The sequence below is a fragment of the Vespa velutina genome, chromosome 10, assembly GCF_912470025.1.
Source record: "Vespa velutina chromosome 10, iVesVel2.1, whole genome shotgun sequence".
Lineage (NCBI taxonomy): Eukaryota > Metazoa > Arthropoda > Insecta > Hymenoptera > Vespidae > Vespa > Vespa velutina.
Genome location: NC_062197.1, coordinates 582,853 through 603,625, shown reverse-complemented (window position 1 = coordinate 603,625; position 20,773 = coordinate 582,853). Strand labels below are relative to the sequence as shown.

The window sequence follows — 20,773 nt, the reverse complement described above, 5'->3', positions numbered from 1 at the left end:
TACTTATATATACTTAGCTACGTACCTATACCTGCATACATATATACCTGCAAGAATATGTTCTTTGACAAGTTTGCGCTCGAGACATGCGCCGTAATGCGTTAGCTTCGACGATTTTCACGGCGAGCTTCGCGTTCATAATGAACCAAAGCTAATAAGGAAAGCGTAGACGCGTTCGTGTACGCCGAGAAGGCGAAATTGCGTTCCAGATTTTTTTCAGAAGAATGCGAGGCGGATACAGTGACATCTGACACGCAACATCGTGAGATCGAGTTAACCGGAGAAAGAGAGAGAGAGAGAGAGAGAGAGAGAGAGAGAGAGAGAGAGAGAGAGAGAGAGAGAGAGAGAGAGAGAGATGCAGCAGCGACGATTATCTATTTTCAAGTAGATCTCGAGTCTAAAGTATTTTTCTCGCGAAACATTTTTTCGTCCTTTTCTTAAATTATTTAAATTTCATATTAGGGACGCACAGAGTCTCAGAATTTTTCTTAAGAAGAAGCAGAGAAGAGTCGTGGCGAGCTCATTAACATATCCTTGTCCCAGGAGAGTTTCCTCGGGCCAAAGTCGTAAATAACTACGCACATGGTGGACAGAAGGAGGATGGGAGAAGTAAGAAGGAGTAGCGCAAAATCTTACTGGCGTAATGTAAAAGTAAAAACTCTCGAAGGGGGATGACAAATCGGTACAGGATTTCTCGTTGGCTAGATCGCAAGCGTAGCGAGCGTTACAACGTTTCGCTAATTAGGGACGTTTCAGTAACGTGGTCTAATAAGTTTGGACCAGCAGGATTGCTAGTGGTGCGTTTCCAGAACGAGCAGTAAGCAAATGGTAAGTACGGTGCGAGTAATCGAACCACCCGTACGCGGTCAATAAATTCATGCTCTGATTGCGCGTAAAAACGGCAATTACCGGTAGCCATCGTGCGTGAAGATATCACGCTGAATTACACCCCGTTATGTTCATTTTCCCTGTGCGCGGCACTACGCCATTTGCACGGCTACCTACCTTCTATCCGCCTTCTTCGTCAGCTCTCCCACCAAGCGGTTGGACCGCGACCGAAAAATCAGACCCCTCCCGTGTCTGCAATAGTGTCGATGATTGCGCTCGCGTGCATACCTGCTCGAACGTAACGCCACCCGATGATCTTATCGAGGAACGAGTTTGATCGTAAGAAGAATCACGTGGAAGAAGGGGTCGCGGGCCAACGCGTATCCGTTTACTGGAGCCGACGTAATGAGACTTTGTACATCGAACGACAGGGAGATCATAGTAATTATCTCGACGTCAAGCAGGAAATTAAAATCGAACGACTCTAATATATGTAAGTGTATAGATACTTATGTAATATTGCGAAACGCACCAATGATTTTATCCCTTTCGATAACGAGCTGTTGATCGCGTTGAAAATCGATTCTACGATCGTCTCAAAACTCGTTTTATTAATTCGATGCATTTACGATATTGGCGATCGATCGATATCGATTTCATCGCGACCCAATGACAACTCCTAATCGACTTTTCGTCGTTTCACAGAAGGATTCAGTTTGAATCGAAGAGCGTCGACAGGAAGGGAGTTTGATTGGACGTGCACCGATCGCGTAATTAGACACGCCTCATATCTCGTCGATGGCATTGGGCGGCACCCAATCGATCGTCGAGGGAAGACGAGAGAGAGAGAGAGAGAGAGAGAGAGAGAGAGAGACAGACAGACGAGAGCCGAGAAGCAAAAGAAGGAGATGCCCGCGTCGAGACGAGGAGATTCGAATCGCTCGCACCAGGGATGTGTAACGATGTATCTAACTGTGCGAGTGTGAGAGAGAGAGAGAGAAACCATAGGTGGGTGTTCACTCGCACGTTCATACGTACGTGTTCGCACATCGCCGTATCCGTGTGTGTCTTCATTACGGACAGCCGTGAGAGCATTTAGATGATATCGTAATGGCAATTACCCGCTTGATCCTTCGACCAGGGATCGTTCGCCAACTCCTTTGCCGGTCGGTGGCCACACCGACTAATATTGGTTCTGCTCATTATACCGATCTCTTACCGATCGTACCCAAAGCCCCTTGTCCTCTTCCCCTTGTCTTTTCTCTTTCTCGTTCTTTCTCTACAACCTTCTCGCCATCGTTTCGCTCTTCGTGGGTGTGTGACCACCTACCTCGCCCCCGTCCTTCCGGTACACATCCCGTTCTCTTTCTCCTTCGCCTCTTTAGGAACCGATCCTTGTCTAGTCGCGATCGCTCGAACAAATCTTTCCATGTACGAGAGAGAGGGAGAGAGAGAGAGAGAGAGAGAGAGAGAGAGAGAACAAGGAAGGCCGGAGATCGGAATCTCCGCGACACCAGTTCCGCGCAATTCTCTAAGGATATCCTTTACGAGGGGAAAAGGAAATAAGCGTATAGAAATTACTAGTTGAAGTTAACTAAGATATAAGATATGTGAATATAATGTAGCGATTTGTTTGATAAAAATGTTTTAAAAATCAAACGACGGAAACATCGTTCTCAAATAGAATATTTATATCTCAATAATCGATCTCATCGTGATATTATTACGATCAAGTGAACATAATATCGATCGATAATATACGTCGACGAGATTGACGCGCTAATTATGAACCATTCGGAAGCGCAAAATTTCAGCTTCTCGGTTGACTGCTAAGGGCAGTTTTATCGGTCGACGATGAACGACGGAGAGAAAAGTTAATTGAGTGTCCTCGCCCTGGGTGTCCGATGTTGTCCAACGTTGTCGCCGCTACCTGAGGGCGTGGGCGCTCTGATATGAGTTACGAGTCTGTCGTATTACACGGCAGAGACCACGGTGCGGCCACGGTGGTCCTGCCCTTCCCGAGATTACGGACCATTTATACACGGGTACGGGCCATCGAGGAATATCCAAGTGTCGGCTAGCGTTTCATCTACTTTATAAGTGTCCTTGTACGCGTCCCTATCGCACGAAGGATTATCGGAACATACTTCGTCGTCTAAAGTTTGTCGATTCGTACGATTCTTCTCTTCTCGAAATCCTCGTTGCCGAGAATCTCTCTTATAGACCTTCGATATTAGTAACCTCGATATTTTCATTAGGGATCGATTGGATTAGCGAGCGAACGATCACAAAACGTGCGTGTTCTTTCGAACGTACATACCTAGCACGTAATATCTTTCATTGATATAAGTACGTATCTACAAATTTTACGAGGACTTTTCATCTCTCGGAATAGTTTTGGTGCGAAAAGAAGGAAACGTGTCGTAAGATACGCGTCGTGGAAACGGATGGCAGCGGGCACTTAATAATCAATAATTTATTAATACTCTACGTTCAACATTAGTACGGCGAGTAAATCAAAGCGTCCTTGTTTTACGGCTCGCATTCATTACCGGGCAGGTTGCATTCGCTCGTATATCTCCGTGAGTTCCGGAGCGCGATGAAGAGCGAGAGAGAGAGAGAGAGAGAGAGAGCGTGTGTGTGTCTGTGTGTGTGTGTGTGTGTGTGTGTGTGTGTGTGTAAGTGTAAGAGAGAAAGAGAAAGATGAGACGGACAAGGGTGAGCAAGAAAAGGGGAAGAATACTCGAGGGAAAAAGTGTAGAAGACGCGCAGAGAAGAGAGAAAGAAGAAGAAGAAAAAGAAGAAGAAGGTATCGTTCGATGCTCTCAGCCCCGTTTTAACTCGCGATCGTTGTTGTTGTCGTACACATTGTTAGTTCGGTTTACGAGGCACGCTTTAAGTTCTTTACGCTCGCGTTTACGCTCCTTACGCCTTTACGTTTACGATCGTTACGAATGCCCCTCGAGGCCTCTGCTCTCGCGACAACTCCTCCTCGCGACTCGTCCTCCTCCGCTGACACCGGGATCAGCACGAGGGGTTAAGGCCAGAGCAAAGTCCTTTTCCACTTTCCTCTTTGCGAATCCTCGCCACGACGTACTCTCTGTCTCGAAATCCTCGTTATCCTCGGGCGCGGACCTCCTCGGAAATTTATCGTCCTGCGTCGACGACATCCGAGACGTCCACGGAGCTTGGGAGCTTAATGACCTCTCTCTCTCTTTCTTTCTCTCTCTCTCTCTCTCTCTCTCTCTCTCTCACACTCTCTCGTTCTTTCTCGCTAGACAAGTATACAGCTTAGACAGTCAAAGTATCGATCTTATTCTCCTTCGTTCTTCGATTCGTTTTCTCGATACAACTAGGCTTTTGTGATAAAAGCTGAAATTGAGATTTGAGCTCGAGAGAAATTGTTCTGTAGTCGTTATCATACTTTAGACATCGCGTGACACGCGACCTTCTCTCTTTCTCTTTCTCTTTCTCTCTTTTTCTCTCTTTTATCAAGGATCTAGCAGCACCTGTGAGAAATCGGGTAGGCCGGTAATCGTCGTCTCACGGTAGTTTTCTCGTATCTTCTTTCCATGCACGAGGACGACAAGAGTAAAGAGTACCGGAGAAAAGTGGTTGTCGTGGTGCGGAACGTGCGGGATATCGGACCGGTACCGCCGTTGGCGCAAGCGCGCATAATGAGAGTGATATAATAACGACGGACACCAGCGACTCGTACTCGGCGACACAACTCATCCCGACAAAAGGATACCGCTCCCTCTTCAAAGAGGAGAAAGAGGGAGAGAGAAAAAGAGAGAGAGAGAGAGAGAGAGAGAGAGAGAGAAAGACAGAGAGAAAGAGATATGGTGATACGCACTCGAAAGGAAGGGAAGAAATGCACGGCATGTCTACCAGAGGAGAAACGCTGTAGCCAGTCGAGTTAATTAAGAGGATCCAACCTTGACGGACGTAGCCATTGTGCACGCACGCGCGCACGCTTTTCTCTTCTACGATAGGCCTTGGCGCGCGTGATACCATCCTAAACGTACATTTCTATGTGTATCCAACTAGCAACCCTTCGTTCTTGTCGTTTACCATTTATAGAAGACATCTTTCCTTTTCGAACGTTCACTTATTATCTCTTTTTCTCTTTCTCTCCTCTCTCTTTTTCTCTTTTTCCTTCTCTATCTAGAAAAAGTTTAATTATTTTCAAAAAGGAAGGAAAGAAATAGGGAAGCTGATGCGAGCAGAATAAAGTTAGCATAGTCTTTCGATCGCTTTATTCAACGTATTGTGCCGAGCCTTCCGAACACGATACGGAATACTCTCTACAAGAGCAAGCCAGTTCTGCATAGTTATCTAACGATCGGAAGTACAACGTTAGTCACGGCAGGAGACAAGTTCGTAAGCGTTGCTCGAGAGTGCGCGTGCGAGACTGTTAAAGAGTTCCTTCGGTTCCTTTATCTCTCAGACCTCTTTTTTCTTTTCTTAATTTCTTTTCGCTTTTTTTTCTTTCTCTCTCTTTTTTTCTTTTCTTTGTTGATTTTTTACGAGGAGGAAACGGCAAGAAAACGAAATAAAGCTGGAGAGAGCGATAGCGCGGCTTGAATATAAAAGGTGGTTCAGCGGTGGCGGCGGCGGCGGAGGCGGCTCGCACGCACCACGCGGAGATATAAAGCCGAGGGGGCGTCTTGGTGACAATTAAGAGGCGAGCGAGGCCACAAATCACCGGGCGGCGAGCTCTAATCACAGCCGCTTGACTACTTTCTCTCTCTCTCTCTCTCTTTCTCTCTCTTACTTATAACTTTTTTCTCCCCTCTCTTTCGCACGTTTAATCGACCTTTCCGAGTCGCGTTTAAAGACACCGACTCTCTTTGCAGAACCACTCGAAGGTGTGTTGATTCGCACATATAGGAGTTTGATATATTTTTTTTTCTTCTTACTTTTGAAGACTTATTACGAAGAATGGTATAAGAAAAGCTTGTTCGTCTTCTGCGAAAGAGCTTTATCAAAAATTGATACCGTTATTAGCTGGAAGGCTTAAAAAAACAACTCGATCAAAAGCACCATGAAATCTATATCAAAGTTCTGGCCGGTCTTTAGCCTTTGGTAATAAATCGAAGATTGCGTCGTTGGAGAAGAGAAAAATGGGATACGCTCGAAGGATCTCAAGTACCGTATGCAGGTGCGATTACCGTAGAGTCTCGATCCTTACGACGTGCCTTGGGAGACGGAACAGGGTCGAGTCTAGGAGCGTCACCCTTCGAACGCCTTATGCTCTTTTTCTTCCCTTTTGCGCACTCTTTTCCTTATTTCACGGTACCGAGAATCTAGAGAGAGAGAGAGAGAAAGAGAGAGAGGGAGAGAGCGAAGCAACTTGTATATACAGGATGTCCCATTTTAATCGATCGAAGCTAATATGAAACTCGTTAATGATAAAGAAATTGGAAAGAAACTTTGTCCGTTTCGAGGGTACTCGTTAACACCTTACACCTACATCGTATTCGTGCAAACAGATTTTCCTCTACCGCTATTTAATGATATTCAGGCGGATCGATTAATATGGAACACCCTGTACGGTCGCGAAGAGATTGCTATGCTAATTCCATTAATGTCGCATGAATTATGGTCCGACCGGGTGTGGACGCACGTATTCTTCTTTCCAAGAGTTTCTTAACGTTCGGTGAACTACGAGGGGATACTTAAAAGAGGCGGAAGAGTCGACGATGTCCGACGAGTAGAAACGATATTCCTACGCGCCTTGCCGACTGGCGCGTATCTTAAGACCCGATAAATTGAATGCGCGCGAGCGGAACTGGCTGGTTAAAAGAGGGAGATGGGTGAAAACGAATGAATGCTGAGTGCGCACGAGTAACCACGTTATCGTTCGCGAGAGAACCATCGAAGAAGCGGTCTCGCGACGGTCGGCAGGTGAAAAAAAATCTCCTAATCTCCGGTAATTGAGATTCGATACCAATTAAAAGCGAACGCACGAGCGCGAGTAAAGTCGCGCGAGCCTCTCTTCGTAGTAATCTCGGTATTAAAATCATTCTTACATTCTTGCCCTTTTTTTTTTCTTTTTTAATTCCTTTTTTATTTTCTTTCTTTCTTTTTTCTTTTTTCTTTCTTTTTTTTTTTTTTTTTTTTTTCTTTCTTTCTTTTTCAACTCGCAAGGAAACGATAAAGAGGACTCTTTTGGTACTCGTTTTATAGAAATTTCCGATCAAAGCTAATACACCCTTTCGTAGTTGTTTTATTTTTACACGAACTTACGAAAGATATAGATGTAATTAAGAATTTAATTAGATAAGCAGAAAAAGGGAACGATTCAACGTCTGCTCGTAGGTAGATAGATACCGTTTCTACTTGGAAATACCAAAGACAGGATATTTGATCGTGAGCAAGTTCTTCCTCGTCGGTTAATTCGCACCCACGCTCGATCATTAACGTCGATTCCCGACCTGCCTCAACACCTCGCATTATGCGCTCTGAATCACAGCGCTCGCGTTCAGGATCGTTCTGTCTCGATGGCCCGGAGGTGGCAACGTACCGCGCCCCACCTTCGTTCTCTCTTTTTTTTCTACTCTTTCCTCTGGATTGCATCCATCAGGCTCTATCACCGACGTTTTCCGTGCGCCATAAATAACGGTCATTCCCGGTAATTGTATTAGATGAGAACCTGTCACCTGTTCCGCACGGCAAGCCCTACGTGGAGAAGGAGAAGAAGAAGAAGACGAAGAAGAAGGAAGCAAAAGCTTGATGGAAAAGAGGAAGGGTTAAGAGGTAGAACGAGGACGAGGAGAGTGGGGGAAGGTGGAGAAGGCGAGGTCGATGATAAATCAAGCAACGGGGCAGCACTCGAGGGTTGACTCTTCTCGCGAACGACGGAGACGAAGGAAGGAGTGCCGGAAAAGTGGAGAGAGAGAGAGAGAGAGAGAGAGAGGATGGGGGGTGGGTGGAAGGCAAAGGTAAGGTGAGGTAGGGAAGGTACGCCAGTCCAAGGGCTAAATCATCGGTGATTGCGACGTGGGTCGCCCACTCTCTTCCTCACGGATCTCTTCCTCACCTCTTCCACTCTTCTCTTTCTGCGATGCTCGTACAAAGTTTATTTCCACGACGAACGCACATGCGTGCGTACTCGCGCATACATAGACTCATCCACTCTTTCGTCTGGCCTCTCCAATTATTACCAAGTAATTACGAGAGTGAGATCGTTATCATATACCTACGTATAAAACGTCTCTCGGCAGTTCCTACGTCGTTATCATCACGTAACGAATTTTCTAACTTGGCAAGATTAATCGATATAATTTTATAGTAGACATTGCAAGAACAACGAACGCTTCGGGCAAATTTTATCGCCCGTGAATGCGATATCGAGAGGATATAAAGTCGACGCAGGATGATTTCGTTCGATAACAAAAGAGGGTCGATAGTAAAGCGCGATGTTTCTCGAGAAAGCTACTTGCTCGCTTTTAAAGCACCCGACGACGATACCACGCTCCATGCCAGATTGTAATTTATTTCTTCATCTTCGATAAGATGAATCTCCGTTGGGCTCACTTGGCCATCTATGAATTCCCGTGAGCGAGGGCTGCCTCGTTAAAGGATTTAAGTACGGAGATTTAAGTATCGGGAATTGTCTGACGGGTTATCTTAACGACGATCTTAACGCGTTCAGGACGAGGTTTCCCGTTCGTGGATCGCACTCGAAAATCGAATATTACCTGCCACCAGAAAGATTTAATTGAACGATTTTCCAACTTTCTCGGTTAAGATTGATGCTCGTTGATTAACTTACGATTTATCGTACAGGACGACGACTATGTAAAATCACTTTCCAAATTACTAGTATAATAGAGATTGGAATCGAGCATCCATTCGTTTTGGTGCCTAAACCTAATATGTAACTATTAATACTCGAAACGAGGTCGAATAATAAGAGGAATAAGAAGTAAAAGGTGAATCAAAGAAAGAAATGAATAGAAAAGAATAGAGCTCTGGCGTCTAATCGTGCGGTCTAAAGCAAGCGAGCGTAATTTATTTCTTCTTCCTCGATAAGATGAATCTTGCGATGGGACGAATGGAAGTCTGAGAGAGAGAGAGAGAGAGAGAGAGAGAGAGAGAGAGAGAGAGAGAGAGAGAGAGAGAGAGAGGAAAAAAGAAAGGGAGAAGCGGCATTCGATGTTCTTAAGTATCTATTTATAATAAGGCGATGCCTTGGGACGTTGCCGATCGCTACCGAGTACGCTACTTACGCTAGCCCGTGCGAGTTGCGCGCTATACTACGTCGTCTCGTCAGCGTGGATCCATTAGTCAACGGTTGACACGCTGACGGCTACCGTATACCAACTACCGTTCGTTCGTCGGAGGACCGACCGAGGAATCTTCTATATGGTTGAATCTGATCGCTCTTCTATCTATCTCTCTCACTCTTTCTATTTCTCTCTCTCTCTCTCTCTCTCTCTTTTTCTCTCGAGCACCAACAGCAGTAACAGCAACAGCGACGGGCAACGGCCAGTTAATGCTATGCCTCCTCGCGACGGTGACACTGCCGGAGAAAAGCGTGCATTATCGTAGAGGAGAAGAAGGTTACGGGAGAGGATGAAGTGGAGGAGGAGAAGAAGAAGAAGAAGGAACACTATAAACTACTAAAGTCGACTGGAGAGATCGAGCACGCACGGTCACGCTGACACGCGCGCATTTATTACGGTGGATCGCGCCACTCCGATTCTTCTTCTCCTTCTTTTTTGATTCTCTCTTTCTCTATGTCTGTCTGTCTGTCTCTCTCTCTCTCTCTCTCTCTCTCTCACTCTCTTTATCTTTATGCCAGATTAAATAACGCTTAACCAGCGTATTAGCGAGTCTATCTTTTTCGATCGATGTCGCTCCGGATTCGAGACTCGACTAGTCCTTTAACGATTCATTGCTAAACTCGTTCGACAACGCGAAATTTCTTGCTCTCGTCTCATTTTTTTTTTTCCTTACCTTCTTCTCCATTTTTTTCTTTTTTTACTTTTCTACATAGATCGAAGACAGAGTTGGAAAAGTGGAACGATCGGTCGAGCGATGTCTGGTAGGCAAGGAATTCAAAGATATTTCGTTTATCTCTTATCAAAAGCTTTTACGAAGCATTAACGAGACGCAAGGATTAGAGTCGATGGCTATGCGACGCCTTTTGAGAAAGAATTGACGCGGCTGGTGAACGCGTGCGCGAGACCTCGAATACTCTTAGTAGTGTGCGTAGGTGAACCTACTTGGTCCGGGCACGCATCTTTCAACCGCCATTACGGTGCCTCCGGGCGTCCAAAGCGTCGGAGGAGTTATGTTGGCAAGCGTGTATCGCGGTATTTATAATGCCGTGCTTAATTGTTGTCCGTAGATCAAGCGCGCGTCGTAACTTCACCGGAAATCCATGGCGCCCACGTCGAAAGTTTTCTCCTTTCTCTCCTCTCTCTCTCTCTCTCTCTCTCTCTCTACTTCTTTCTCTCTTCCTTTTGCTCGCTCACTCACTCACTCACTCACTTATTCACGTTTGACCCTCTCGTATAATTTCAACGATCGCCGGCGGGTCACCTCTTTCGCGATAGAATCGTAAACTCTTCGTCCTTTTCGAGAATTAACGATCCATGGCGACACTCGATCGATCCGATCTTAACGTCGATCGAGAACCTCGTTTGATTTACCGACCATCTTAACTCGATACTTTCGGTCCGCTATTACTTCCCGATATATCGACCAACGTCACCTCGATTCGATATACATATCCTCTTCCGTGTAGCATTGTCTTCTCTTTCTTTCGATATCACTTTGTCATTTCGTTCGATCGCGGATAACGATAAAAATAAATAAGTACGTGATTTAATCGGGACAACGTTTTGACATTTAAAATCACGGACGATCGAGCCCACATTACCGCCAATCAAAATCCACTTCTACTCCCGAAGGAAGGACGATCTTACACGAGGCTGCTAGCGAGCATACGTACATCGATCCTTTGGCGTTTCGTGTGTGCGCAGTGAAGTTGAATTAATTAACTCCGTGGTGCCACGCCGTGAATATTAAGCAGACACGAGGATCCGAGCAGGGCCGTCTTTACATCCTGCGTGAGCTCCGTCTTTCTCTACTTCTTTCTCTCTCTCTGTCTCTCTCTCTCTCTCTCTCTCTCTATCTCTCTTTCTCTCTCTTTCTTTCGCTTCATCTCTCAGTCCGTGTCGCTGAGATGATGAGGTGCTCGTTTGAATTCTGATGCATCCTCGCAGCTTCTACTTGGACACTGTCTTTCATTAGGCAATAAGTGGCGCATGGGCACGAGCGAGAAGAAAAAGGATGATTTGCTTACCGAATTGATTGCCCTGCTAATTGGCCGTACGATCGTTTTTAACACGTACTGTCTACCTCAACGATCTTATCATATATATATATATATACACATATGTGCATATGTATATATATTCTTTAGAAACACTCCTATCGTATTTCAATTCATTATCGTTCTGTGGTTGTGTTATTAGCTTAACGTGTTAGCTTAATCGCGCAAATCGCAAATCGATTCATCGAATGAGCTGACTATTGGTCTCTCAAAAAATTGCAGGTCGACTAGAAAACGATGCGTCCCTGGTGGTCGGTAGAAGTTATAGGTGGCTACCGCATGGCTGCGTTGGAAGAAACTTTAACCTCGGCGAAGAAGAACGTAGAAGACGACCGCGAACAGGCATCGTCTCGCTACGCGCATCCTGAGATTCCCTAAGTGTGGTTCTATGTACTTGCGAGACGACTCGGTCACTGCAAAGTAATGTTATGCGTCAATCGACCTCCACAACCCAGACGTAACCCGTAGTGGATAAACTTTAGAATAAACGAAACGAAAGTTTATGTAAAATCTATATTCCTTGAATTTCTTAATGATCTTAGAGAAAAATTCAGAATGATTTAATACATTTGAAATAGAAATCAATAAGAGAGATTCATTGCAACAGCGCTGTTATTCTCTAACGAAAGATCTCGAACGGTATCCATTAACGTTGTCCAATGATTTCAGTTATATATGGAGCACAAAGGAGTCCGCCCCTGGAAGAAGGAAAGGCACGTTCGAAGGAGCAACCTGCGAAGATCGTTCGTGGTACGTTTAACGCTGAAGTTCTCGTGGTAACGCCAACTGGAGCTTCCTCGAGGCACGCAAGACGTTTTCGACACCACCGTGTGCCGCACGCGGAATTCACTTAAGCCGGGAATGCGAGCCTCGTGTCCGCGCTATATTCTCTCCCATTTTCTTTTTCTTCTTTCTTTTTCTTAGATGGTAGCAGCTTCCGTCCTTATTCGCCGTGCATAATGCGGACGTTCCGTGGCTTCGAGCCGGACCGATTCCGATTTGGATTCCGATCTCGTACAGGTGCGATCTCGAGAGAGAATCGAGCCGATAGAATCGATAGAGCCGCGGAATAAACGAGCCACTCTTGCCGCTCTTGAATCCTGTGCCTACGCTTAAGGTACTTCGATCCTTTTACCTTATACGCGTACATTCTCTCTCTCTCTCTTTCCCCCCTCTTTCTCTTTCTTTCTTTCTTTCTCCGCGTGCGTACCTATTCGTTTTCCATATCGACAGTTCATAAATTGATATCTTCATTTCTGCTGTCCAAACGCGCGGACGCTATTAATATTTCTCCTTTTATTATATTTTTACTTTGTGTAAAAAGTGAAATCAAAGAAAGGAACTCTTTGATATTTTTATCCTTCATGCAAATACAGTTTTTACTTGTTCAAGCAACAACTCCGTTCTCCGTTCTTATCGAATGAAATGAAGTTTCGAAGTGACGATGATTGATCGATAGAAATGTACTTAGCTTTTGTTCAAAATTTTTCTAAATAGTTGATTGAAAAGTCGTCGATCATATTCTTGAAGGTAGAAAAAAGAAAAAAAATCTGCACGTCGACCGGTTAGCACAGATTTAAATCACGCGAAGTAATCGTTAGTCGATCTATGGTCGAAGCGGCGTTAGAGGAGTCTACTACGAGCGTATGCGTGTCGGTGTTTGTCAAAAGTACCGCCGTCAAGAAAGAAAGAAAGAAAGAAAGAAAGAAAGAGAGAGAGAGAGAGAGAGAGAGAGACGATCGGTGGAGCGATCTCGGACACACCAGCTGCTTTCCGATATCGACTAGAGGAGCGGCAGGAGATAGCGGTTTTCTTATTGAACGGCGATTATAAGCCGAGCGACGGCGAGTTGAGACACCCCCTTCTGTCTGTCTTTCTCTTTTACCCTTCTTCTCCATCGGAAGCGTATCGACGTTGGTACACGGGTACTGCATTACTCGCTTCGGTAAGTCGCCCGGTAACCGCTTTGGTAAGAAGCTACTGAATCACCCGATACGACCACCATGACTCTTTGACGGCTTCGGTTCTTCTTCTATCTATCTTATCCTTCTCTCTCTCTCTCTCTCTCTCTCTCTCTCTCTCTCTATCTATCTCTCCCGCTCTTTGTCTCTCTTTTTAATCCATCTACGACGAGACTTTCTCTTAATTTCATCATCGAAATTATTTCCGAAAAAGTTGATGTTGCTTTTATCCTTTAAAAGTGAAACGTAAATGATAATATCGTAAAGTTGAATGTTACTTAATAGCTCGCGAATAGAGTAATTAATTCGGTAATTCTCGTTGAAGCTGATGTTAATCCTCGTTCGTTTTATTCTGTCACGAGAACAGTCGCAAGAGAGAGAGAGAGAGAGAGAGAGAGAGAGAGAGAGAGAGAGAGAGAAAAGGTTCCATAAAGCAAAGGAAAGCGGCCGCTGACTCACGCTGCGGTGTCCCCTTCTTCCTTCACTTGTTCTCTCTGTATGGAGCCGCTATAGATCGGTTAGGAAGGAACGCGCAATTATAAATACGTCCCGACACGAGTCCGTGGCGTGCAACGCGCTGCCGCTAGTCATTTTTCGCTCGCGAATTAAAGGCGCGCGTGTCCGATACGCGTTTCGCGCAAACGAGAGCGAGAGCTCAACTCTCTCGCTTCTCGATTGTGAGAGAAATTGTGCAACGACAGGTGTGCTGTACGAGCTGTTCGACCCACCGCGCTGCCGGCTTTCGGAATTTTTTCAGATTCCATTATCAGATAATTTACCGTTATTGTTCTTCCGATATACACCGTCTTTGCTTGTCCTCGTCCTCGTCGTCGTCGTCGTCGTCGTCGTCGTCGTCGTCGTCGTCGTCGTCGTCGTCGTCGCGATTCGTTTCACTTCGCATAACTCTCTAGTTTGCTTATTTTAAACAACGAAGAATGTTGAGCGTTATCGCCGGCCGACTAGAAAGCGCCGCTCTGTGCACGCTTGACCGATACTATAATACTTTGTTGTCTCACAACTTTCTATTATTATTTTATATTATAAGCGTCTCGTTAGTCTTTCAACCCTTAGCTTGGTGGCGTTAGTCTTCGAATCAGACATCGCATTTTCTATCTATCCGCGTATTCACTCTCTCTTAATTAACTATAAATATATGCATATATATATATATATATATATATATATATATACGTATATATATATACAAGTATGTATATATATATATATATATATATATATATATATATATATATATATATATATAATATCTGCATACGTTGCGGCTCGAACGTTCGACGTTATTTATGGTCCGATTTGTGCCGTACGTGCATACATACGTACTTACGTACCTATGTGCTTTTTCTTTTTAACGCGAACAAAGGACAATCCTCGGGGTCCTCGATCCCGTACTCGCTCGCTCCCTCCGCAAGGGGATAAGAAGGCGCGGAATAAAAAAGGAGGAGGAAGGAGAGAGAGAGAAGAAAAGGAGTCGAAGAGGTACGACGTAGGCGTTTCGAGCATACAGGTGCGACGGCACCGAGAACCGTGGATAACATCGCTTAATCACACGTGACTCAAGCACGGCGCGGCTCCACCCACATCTCCCTTCGTATCTCCCGCGGATTATCTATGCAAAAATAAATAAGCTACTAAGTAACGACCGGTCGGTCGCGCTCCTCTCCTCTCCTCTCCTCTCCTCTTCTCTCCACGCATCTCTTCTCTTTTTCTTTTATACGTTCGCGAGAGAGAGAGAGAGAGAGAGAGAGAGAGAGAGAAAGACGCCAAAGTCCGGTACACGAGGTATATTACTCTCGTTGTGCTGCCGCACTCCCCGTTGAACGATTCCGCGAGGCGTCGCGCTATTTATTTTTCCTTGGACGCCGATGGCGAAGAATGGGCCGAAGCTTCTTCGAGAGGTATCGTTTATTGATTTACAGTCGCAGATATCTCCCTCTTCGATTAAAATCGGAGTTCTACATTATTATGTGCGAGGATACAACGCCGCCGTCGCCTGTATACGCGCACGTACGTGCATGTATACACGTTTCATTTCGCCGATTATTATCGATTATTATCGATCATTATCGATCGTCGGAATTAATCGTGAAAATGAAAGGACTCGAGTATACTAACCAAGAAAAATCTTTTAGACTCGTTTCGATCGTTTCGATCGTTCTATCGACGTAGAACCTTAGCAATTTCGATCGTTCTCCAAAGTTTACGATCGAAACGAAATATTTTACGAGACTCGATCCCACGTATCTTTCACCTTCGTTTCACTAGATATTCGCACGTTCGACCAATACGATTTATACTTTTCCTTCTGTTTCGCGAAAAGCATCACATCAAAGTATGGTGGCATTGTACGTTGGTAACATTGTAGAACTCGTTCGAGTGAAACGATGGTAAGTAAGCGTGCGGTGTCCTTGTGGAGGGTGGTGACACACGTGACACGCACAGCGATTTCAAAGACCCCATAGATGGGAATACCTGTCCATGAGCTCTTCCGATATTATGGTGGGTTAAATCAGCTCCGAAGGAATCTCGAAAGACATGGGTGTTCAATTACCTGGTCATAAACCTTTACTAGCCTACGACGAAGAAGACGGCTAAGACAAGGAGGAAAAGGCGAAGGAGGCCGATGAAGTGGAAGAGGACGACGAAAATGTTCTCGTACTCCTCCGATACGATTACACCGTGACGATCCAATAGGACTTTACTTTACGATCTCGTAGAACATATCCCCGCCTTTTTCTCGAGAAGAGCTAAGAATCATCGCCGAGGAAATATAGATACGTTTTATCGTATTTTATATATTTTACCGTGGTACGATAATATCGCGAAAGAAATCTCTATCTCTCTTTTTCTCTCTCTCTTTCACACACACACACACACACACACACGCACACACGCACTCACACACACACACACACACGCACGCACGCACGCACACAAAATAGCGCGACTTACATCGAGGTTCGAGAAGTTAGATGAGCCACTTTCATACGATCGTAAACTTGGTCTTTCCTTTCTTAAAATCATTTTTTCATGTTTCTGATCGAACACGTATACTATACGTGCATGTATGCGTTTAAATGAGAGATAATTATTATCGTTTTCTAGTCCGCATAATCGACTGTATGAGATCTAAAAATGGCCTAACTATCGCGATTCTATCTAATCCACTCTCTCTCTCTCTCTCTCTCTCTCTCTCTCTCGTGCACGTAGTCTTTCGTTGCGGATCGTCGCTATTAAACGCGTTTCATTCCACCAGCTCGGTTGGGAAGATCGCGCCTTGTCCAAGGCTCGTAAATTCCAATCGGCGGACAACAAGCGGACGAGCTTCCTCTCCCATCGGTGGCCCCGCAGGCATTGACTCGTTGTTAAAACCTGAACTGTGTTAAGAAAAAAATCAAAGCCGACATTTTTTTGCTATTATCTTAACACGTTTATTGTCGTTTCGTTCACGACCCTTAAGATTTCTTTATTCGAAGTCGAACATATTTCTTTATGTAGTTGTGAAAAATCCTTTTAAAAATACTAGCTGCTTTTCGATTTTTAACTATTTATAAAAGTGTGATAGAATCTGTAATCGATGCAAATCACTCGCGTCCTTCTTTCACCTTTTGTTAGAAATTCCGAAAAAGAAACCGGATGGATTCCGGATTTCGAGGCAATCGTCCAATCGGATTCCACGTAGGTGTCGCCGCGCATACCACGAGTCGTTGGATTATACGTCGTACACGCGTTTACATGAATCATCGTGCGTCGAGGTCCGGATGTTCAGGGCTCTGGTACACCTGTTTACGCGTCCGATCCACCCACGGAGAGGATCGCTCGGAGGAGATGCGGATCGGATCGGTCCAGAGGCGCCTAAGAAGGGGGACAAGGTAAAAGAGAAGAAAGAGGGGCAAAAGGAGGAGAGCTCTCTTAACGGCCGGTGGTTCGAGTCGGCGAGCTTCGTGTGAGGTAACGACATAAAATCCCGAGATCTTACTTATGCTCGAGCCGGAGCTCGCGCGGTAATCTTCTCTCGAAGACCTCTCTCTCTCTCTCTCTCTCTCTCTCTCTCTCTCTCTCTCTCTCTCTCTCTTATTTAAGCGCCACATTTCTTTCGAGCGGCCTTCCTCCGTGCGTGGGGAAAGCGGCCACCTAACTGTCCCCCAAACGAGCGCATACGACGTCGGCTCGACGACGTTTATTGCGTTTCCGAGGCAGCGGATATCGTCCGCGACGTAGAGAACTCGTAGACCCCACGCGTACGATCTTCGATCGATCGAATATTCTGTACGCAATGGACGGATGGACGTGCCGAGGACGACGAGGTCGGCGACGCCAAGCAGAGATAGCCGGATCTCTTCCGTGTGGGACCGGGTAATCTTTATATTGAGCTGGAATTTCGAGAAAGAGGAGAGCGGAAAGGGAAAAGAGAGAAAACGAATTAAGTCGATACGAAGCAATACGAAGACCAAGTTGCTCGTGCGTTTAAACTCGGAAATAAATTTTTTATCTTCGTGTTAGTCGAGCCTCCTATCTGTTCGAAGGATCGTCGGAATTAAATTTCCACCGATAGGATTTAATTAAATCGTCTTGTAATGTAGGTACATGTCGCGTCTTCTTCGGAGCTTTCCGAGTGGACGAAATCGATCGACTCGTGCCGTATCGGATACGGGTCTTAATTTATTCCATCCAATAGCGCAACCTGGAGCGATCGGAAGAAAAGAAGAAAAAAGGGGAAAAAAGAAAAAAACTCTATTCATCACGTTATCGCTATACCCGATCGGTTGTGATTTTTCTCCTTGTTAAGTCTTGTATTTTCTACGGATTAAAGGAAGACGTTAACTCGGACTTTGTGGAACAACGTAATCCGACGATAATAATAGGATAGCAATCCGAGCTTAAAACGTTTACTGAAATCCACGCTTTTCTGATCGTCTCTCTTAGAACCTCGATCTTCGTTCTTACTAGGGTCGATAACATCCATGAGATTTTTCTCCTAACTCGACGTTCGCGCTTAAGGGTGGTCCAGCTACGAGGAGTTTCGAGCTTATCGGGACACTTTAGTTCAACCGCGGTATTGCCGTCTTGGTGTTAGCCGACGACCTTAACGTCTCTTCTCCTTCTGATCGTTCGGTTTACGGCGAATTATCATACACGAGGATTTGAACGCTTGGCAAGCTTATAAACGACGATGGCTACGTTTCTCGTTGGCTATCGGCTTGTCGAGAAAAAGCATAGGTGGAAAGGTAAGAAAAAGAGGAAGGAAGAAAAGAAGAAGAAGAAGAAGAAGAAGAATAAAGAGGATGAGGAGAGGAAGAAGAAGATGAAGAAGAGGTCTGCGGTTCGTTCGAGGCAACCGCACCGAGTCCCTTTTTACTACGAAGGCAAAACTCGAGTTAGAAACATAAGAGGAATCTCTTTCCAAGTACCTTAGCGCTCACCAGCACCCTACTCGTCATCTCAAAAGAGCCTCTTTTATTCTCTCTCTTTCTCTTTCTCTCTCTCTCTCTCTCCCTTGAGAGAGAGAGAGAGAGAGAGAGTCGCGATAATGCTCGCGGCTTTCCAAATATTTTACGTATACGACGGAAGGAGACAATGCGCCGTGTAAGTTTTTATAACGCCCACGAACGCGCTCGAATACTGTCGCTCGCGAGGCGTGGGTCGTTTCGACACGATTTACGAAATTTTACGAGCTACCTGCTCTCTGCACGCTCCACCGAGCTTCACTTTTTTTTTTTCGCCTGCGTTTTACCAGAGAGAAAGAGATGAATTCTATCTCGTATTTTTTCATTTACGATCTTTATAGGTACGCTCTTAACAGTTCGTCCTTCCTTTGGTAAAGAACAAATGGGTTCGTTGATTTTACAGGCGTTTCGTTTTACTCCATGTTGACTGTGCAAGCGAGTCGGCGCACGACTTATCCGAGGATGATGTCTTAAAAATGATAATCAAATCACAGGCTATTCAATCTCACTTGCGAGGTGGGAGGCCCGACTTTGTATATGTACTCGGATCGCGTTTTCCTTTTCTTTCTTCTCTCCCCCCCCCCCCCCCTCTCTGTTTCTCTTTCTCTGTTTCTCTTTCTTTCTCTCTCTCTCTCTCTCTCTCTCTCTCTCTCTCTCTCTCTCTCTCTCTCGTCGTTTCTCTCCACAGAGCTCAGCATTACCGGGACCATGCGTATGTACAAGCTTCTCCGCGAGATACTGTGTTTGTTTAATCGAATAGAATACATTAGCCCACGCCATGAAAGGCGCACCACCGAGGAAACACTGTGTGGCTATGTACATATATTCCACCCTGAGAGAGACAAAGACATATAGAGAAAGAGAGAGAATATCGTTGCTGGGTCAAAGAGTAAGATGAAAAGACAGTGTTCTCGAAAAATGAAACTCTTTCGAAATCCATCTAGCTCCTTCTTCCTGATCATCGATCCGTGCGATCGATTTCGTTCGCGCTTATCCCTCGATCGAGTCCAAATGATTCAGCTCTTACGATATGGATAATCGAAGGGGGAAGGGGGACGGGAACAAAGGGGGCGATCCAAACGCACAAAACCACTGGCTCAATCATTTAAATCGTTTTAATTATTCCATCGAAGGTCAGCTTCTTTGAGATCGCTATAATTTCGATATCCTTACGTTTCTCTCTCTCTCTCTCTCTCTCTCTCTCTCTCTCTCTCTCTCTCTCTCTCTATCATCCTTTGTTAAATGGCGCGAGAGGAGACGTCAACCATTTATCTCGTCACCCGTCGCAGACTCGTTGCGGGTGACATCGATAAATCAGTATTATCGGTAGACTCCATCAGCATTAATCACTATAATGATCCCGAGTGTAGCCGCGACAAGGATCCAAATACCAGCGCGGCCCTTGCCTCGAGATGTTCACCGTCGTTCGGTTATCTCTCGAGACCTTGGGTCACCGCTCATTATCAGGCTTTTATCTGCTTACGAAAAGTCTCAAACATAGTGTCCACCCTCTCTCTTCCTCTCTTTCTTGCTGTCGTCCGAAGCAAAGTAGAAGAGAAGAACACTGGTCCTTGAACCTGCTTATCTTTCACTGACCCGACTCCACCTGATCCACCTCTCCTGCATGCCAACCGACAACCTGCTGCCGAAGCGTTCCCTCAACCTACGCTCCGGTCGAAATCTTCTTCTTTTCTTTTATTCTCCCGAGCACTTCAAAACGGGACGTATTTTAAGGTACACGCGTTCAAAGTAGTTCCATGCTAATTAGAGATCGTCAGTTAATTACGTATTCTACGCGCGTCCTTATCGATGGAACGTCACGCTTCGCGAGTACCTACGAGTTTCGAAATTGTCTCGTCGCGGAAGGGGGAGGAAAGAAAAGGAGAAGAAAAAAAAAGTTCGCATCGAAGTAGCACGAAGAGTCTACGAATCGAAATTAAGCCGACACGTAGGAAAGAAGACGATTCAGGAGGCTTTATCGCGAGAGCTACCACAGGCAGTCTCGGCAAGTTCGTTCCATTTACGTCCGAGTCGCCAACAGGACTAGCTAGACCGAAAGAGTCAGATAACCGAGGCTGCTTCGTCGACCGACTCGGTCTATCTGCTCCCGCATGGGATTCCCTGTATATCTCTCTCTCGCTCGCTCTCCCTCTTTTCCTTTGGTTTCT

At 45.4% G+C, this 20,773-nt stretch overlaps 1 long non-coding RNA gene across 2 annotated transcripts in view; it reads left to right on the top strand.

The window, feature by feature from the left end:
* Nucleotides 1-324: 324 nt before the first annotated feature.
* Nucleotides 325-20,773, top strand: part of LOC124952649 — a 30,355-nt gene continuing 9,906 nt past the window's right edge. The window contains exons 1-5 of one of the 2 annotated variants that reach the window (XR_007101963.1): nt 325-828; nt 1,029-1,321; nt 1,534-1,836; nt 11,402-11,599; nt 11,849-11,929. This is a non-coding gene — a long non-coding RNA (uncharacterized LOC124952649). Of the gene's footprint in view, nt 1,322-1,533; nt 1,837-11,401; nt 11,600-11,848; nt 11,930-20,773 lie in introns of both variants that reach the window. The other variant, XR_007101962.1, reaches the window with a different exon arrangement.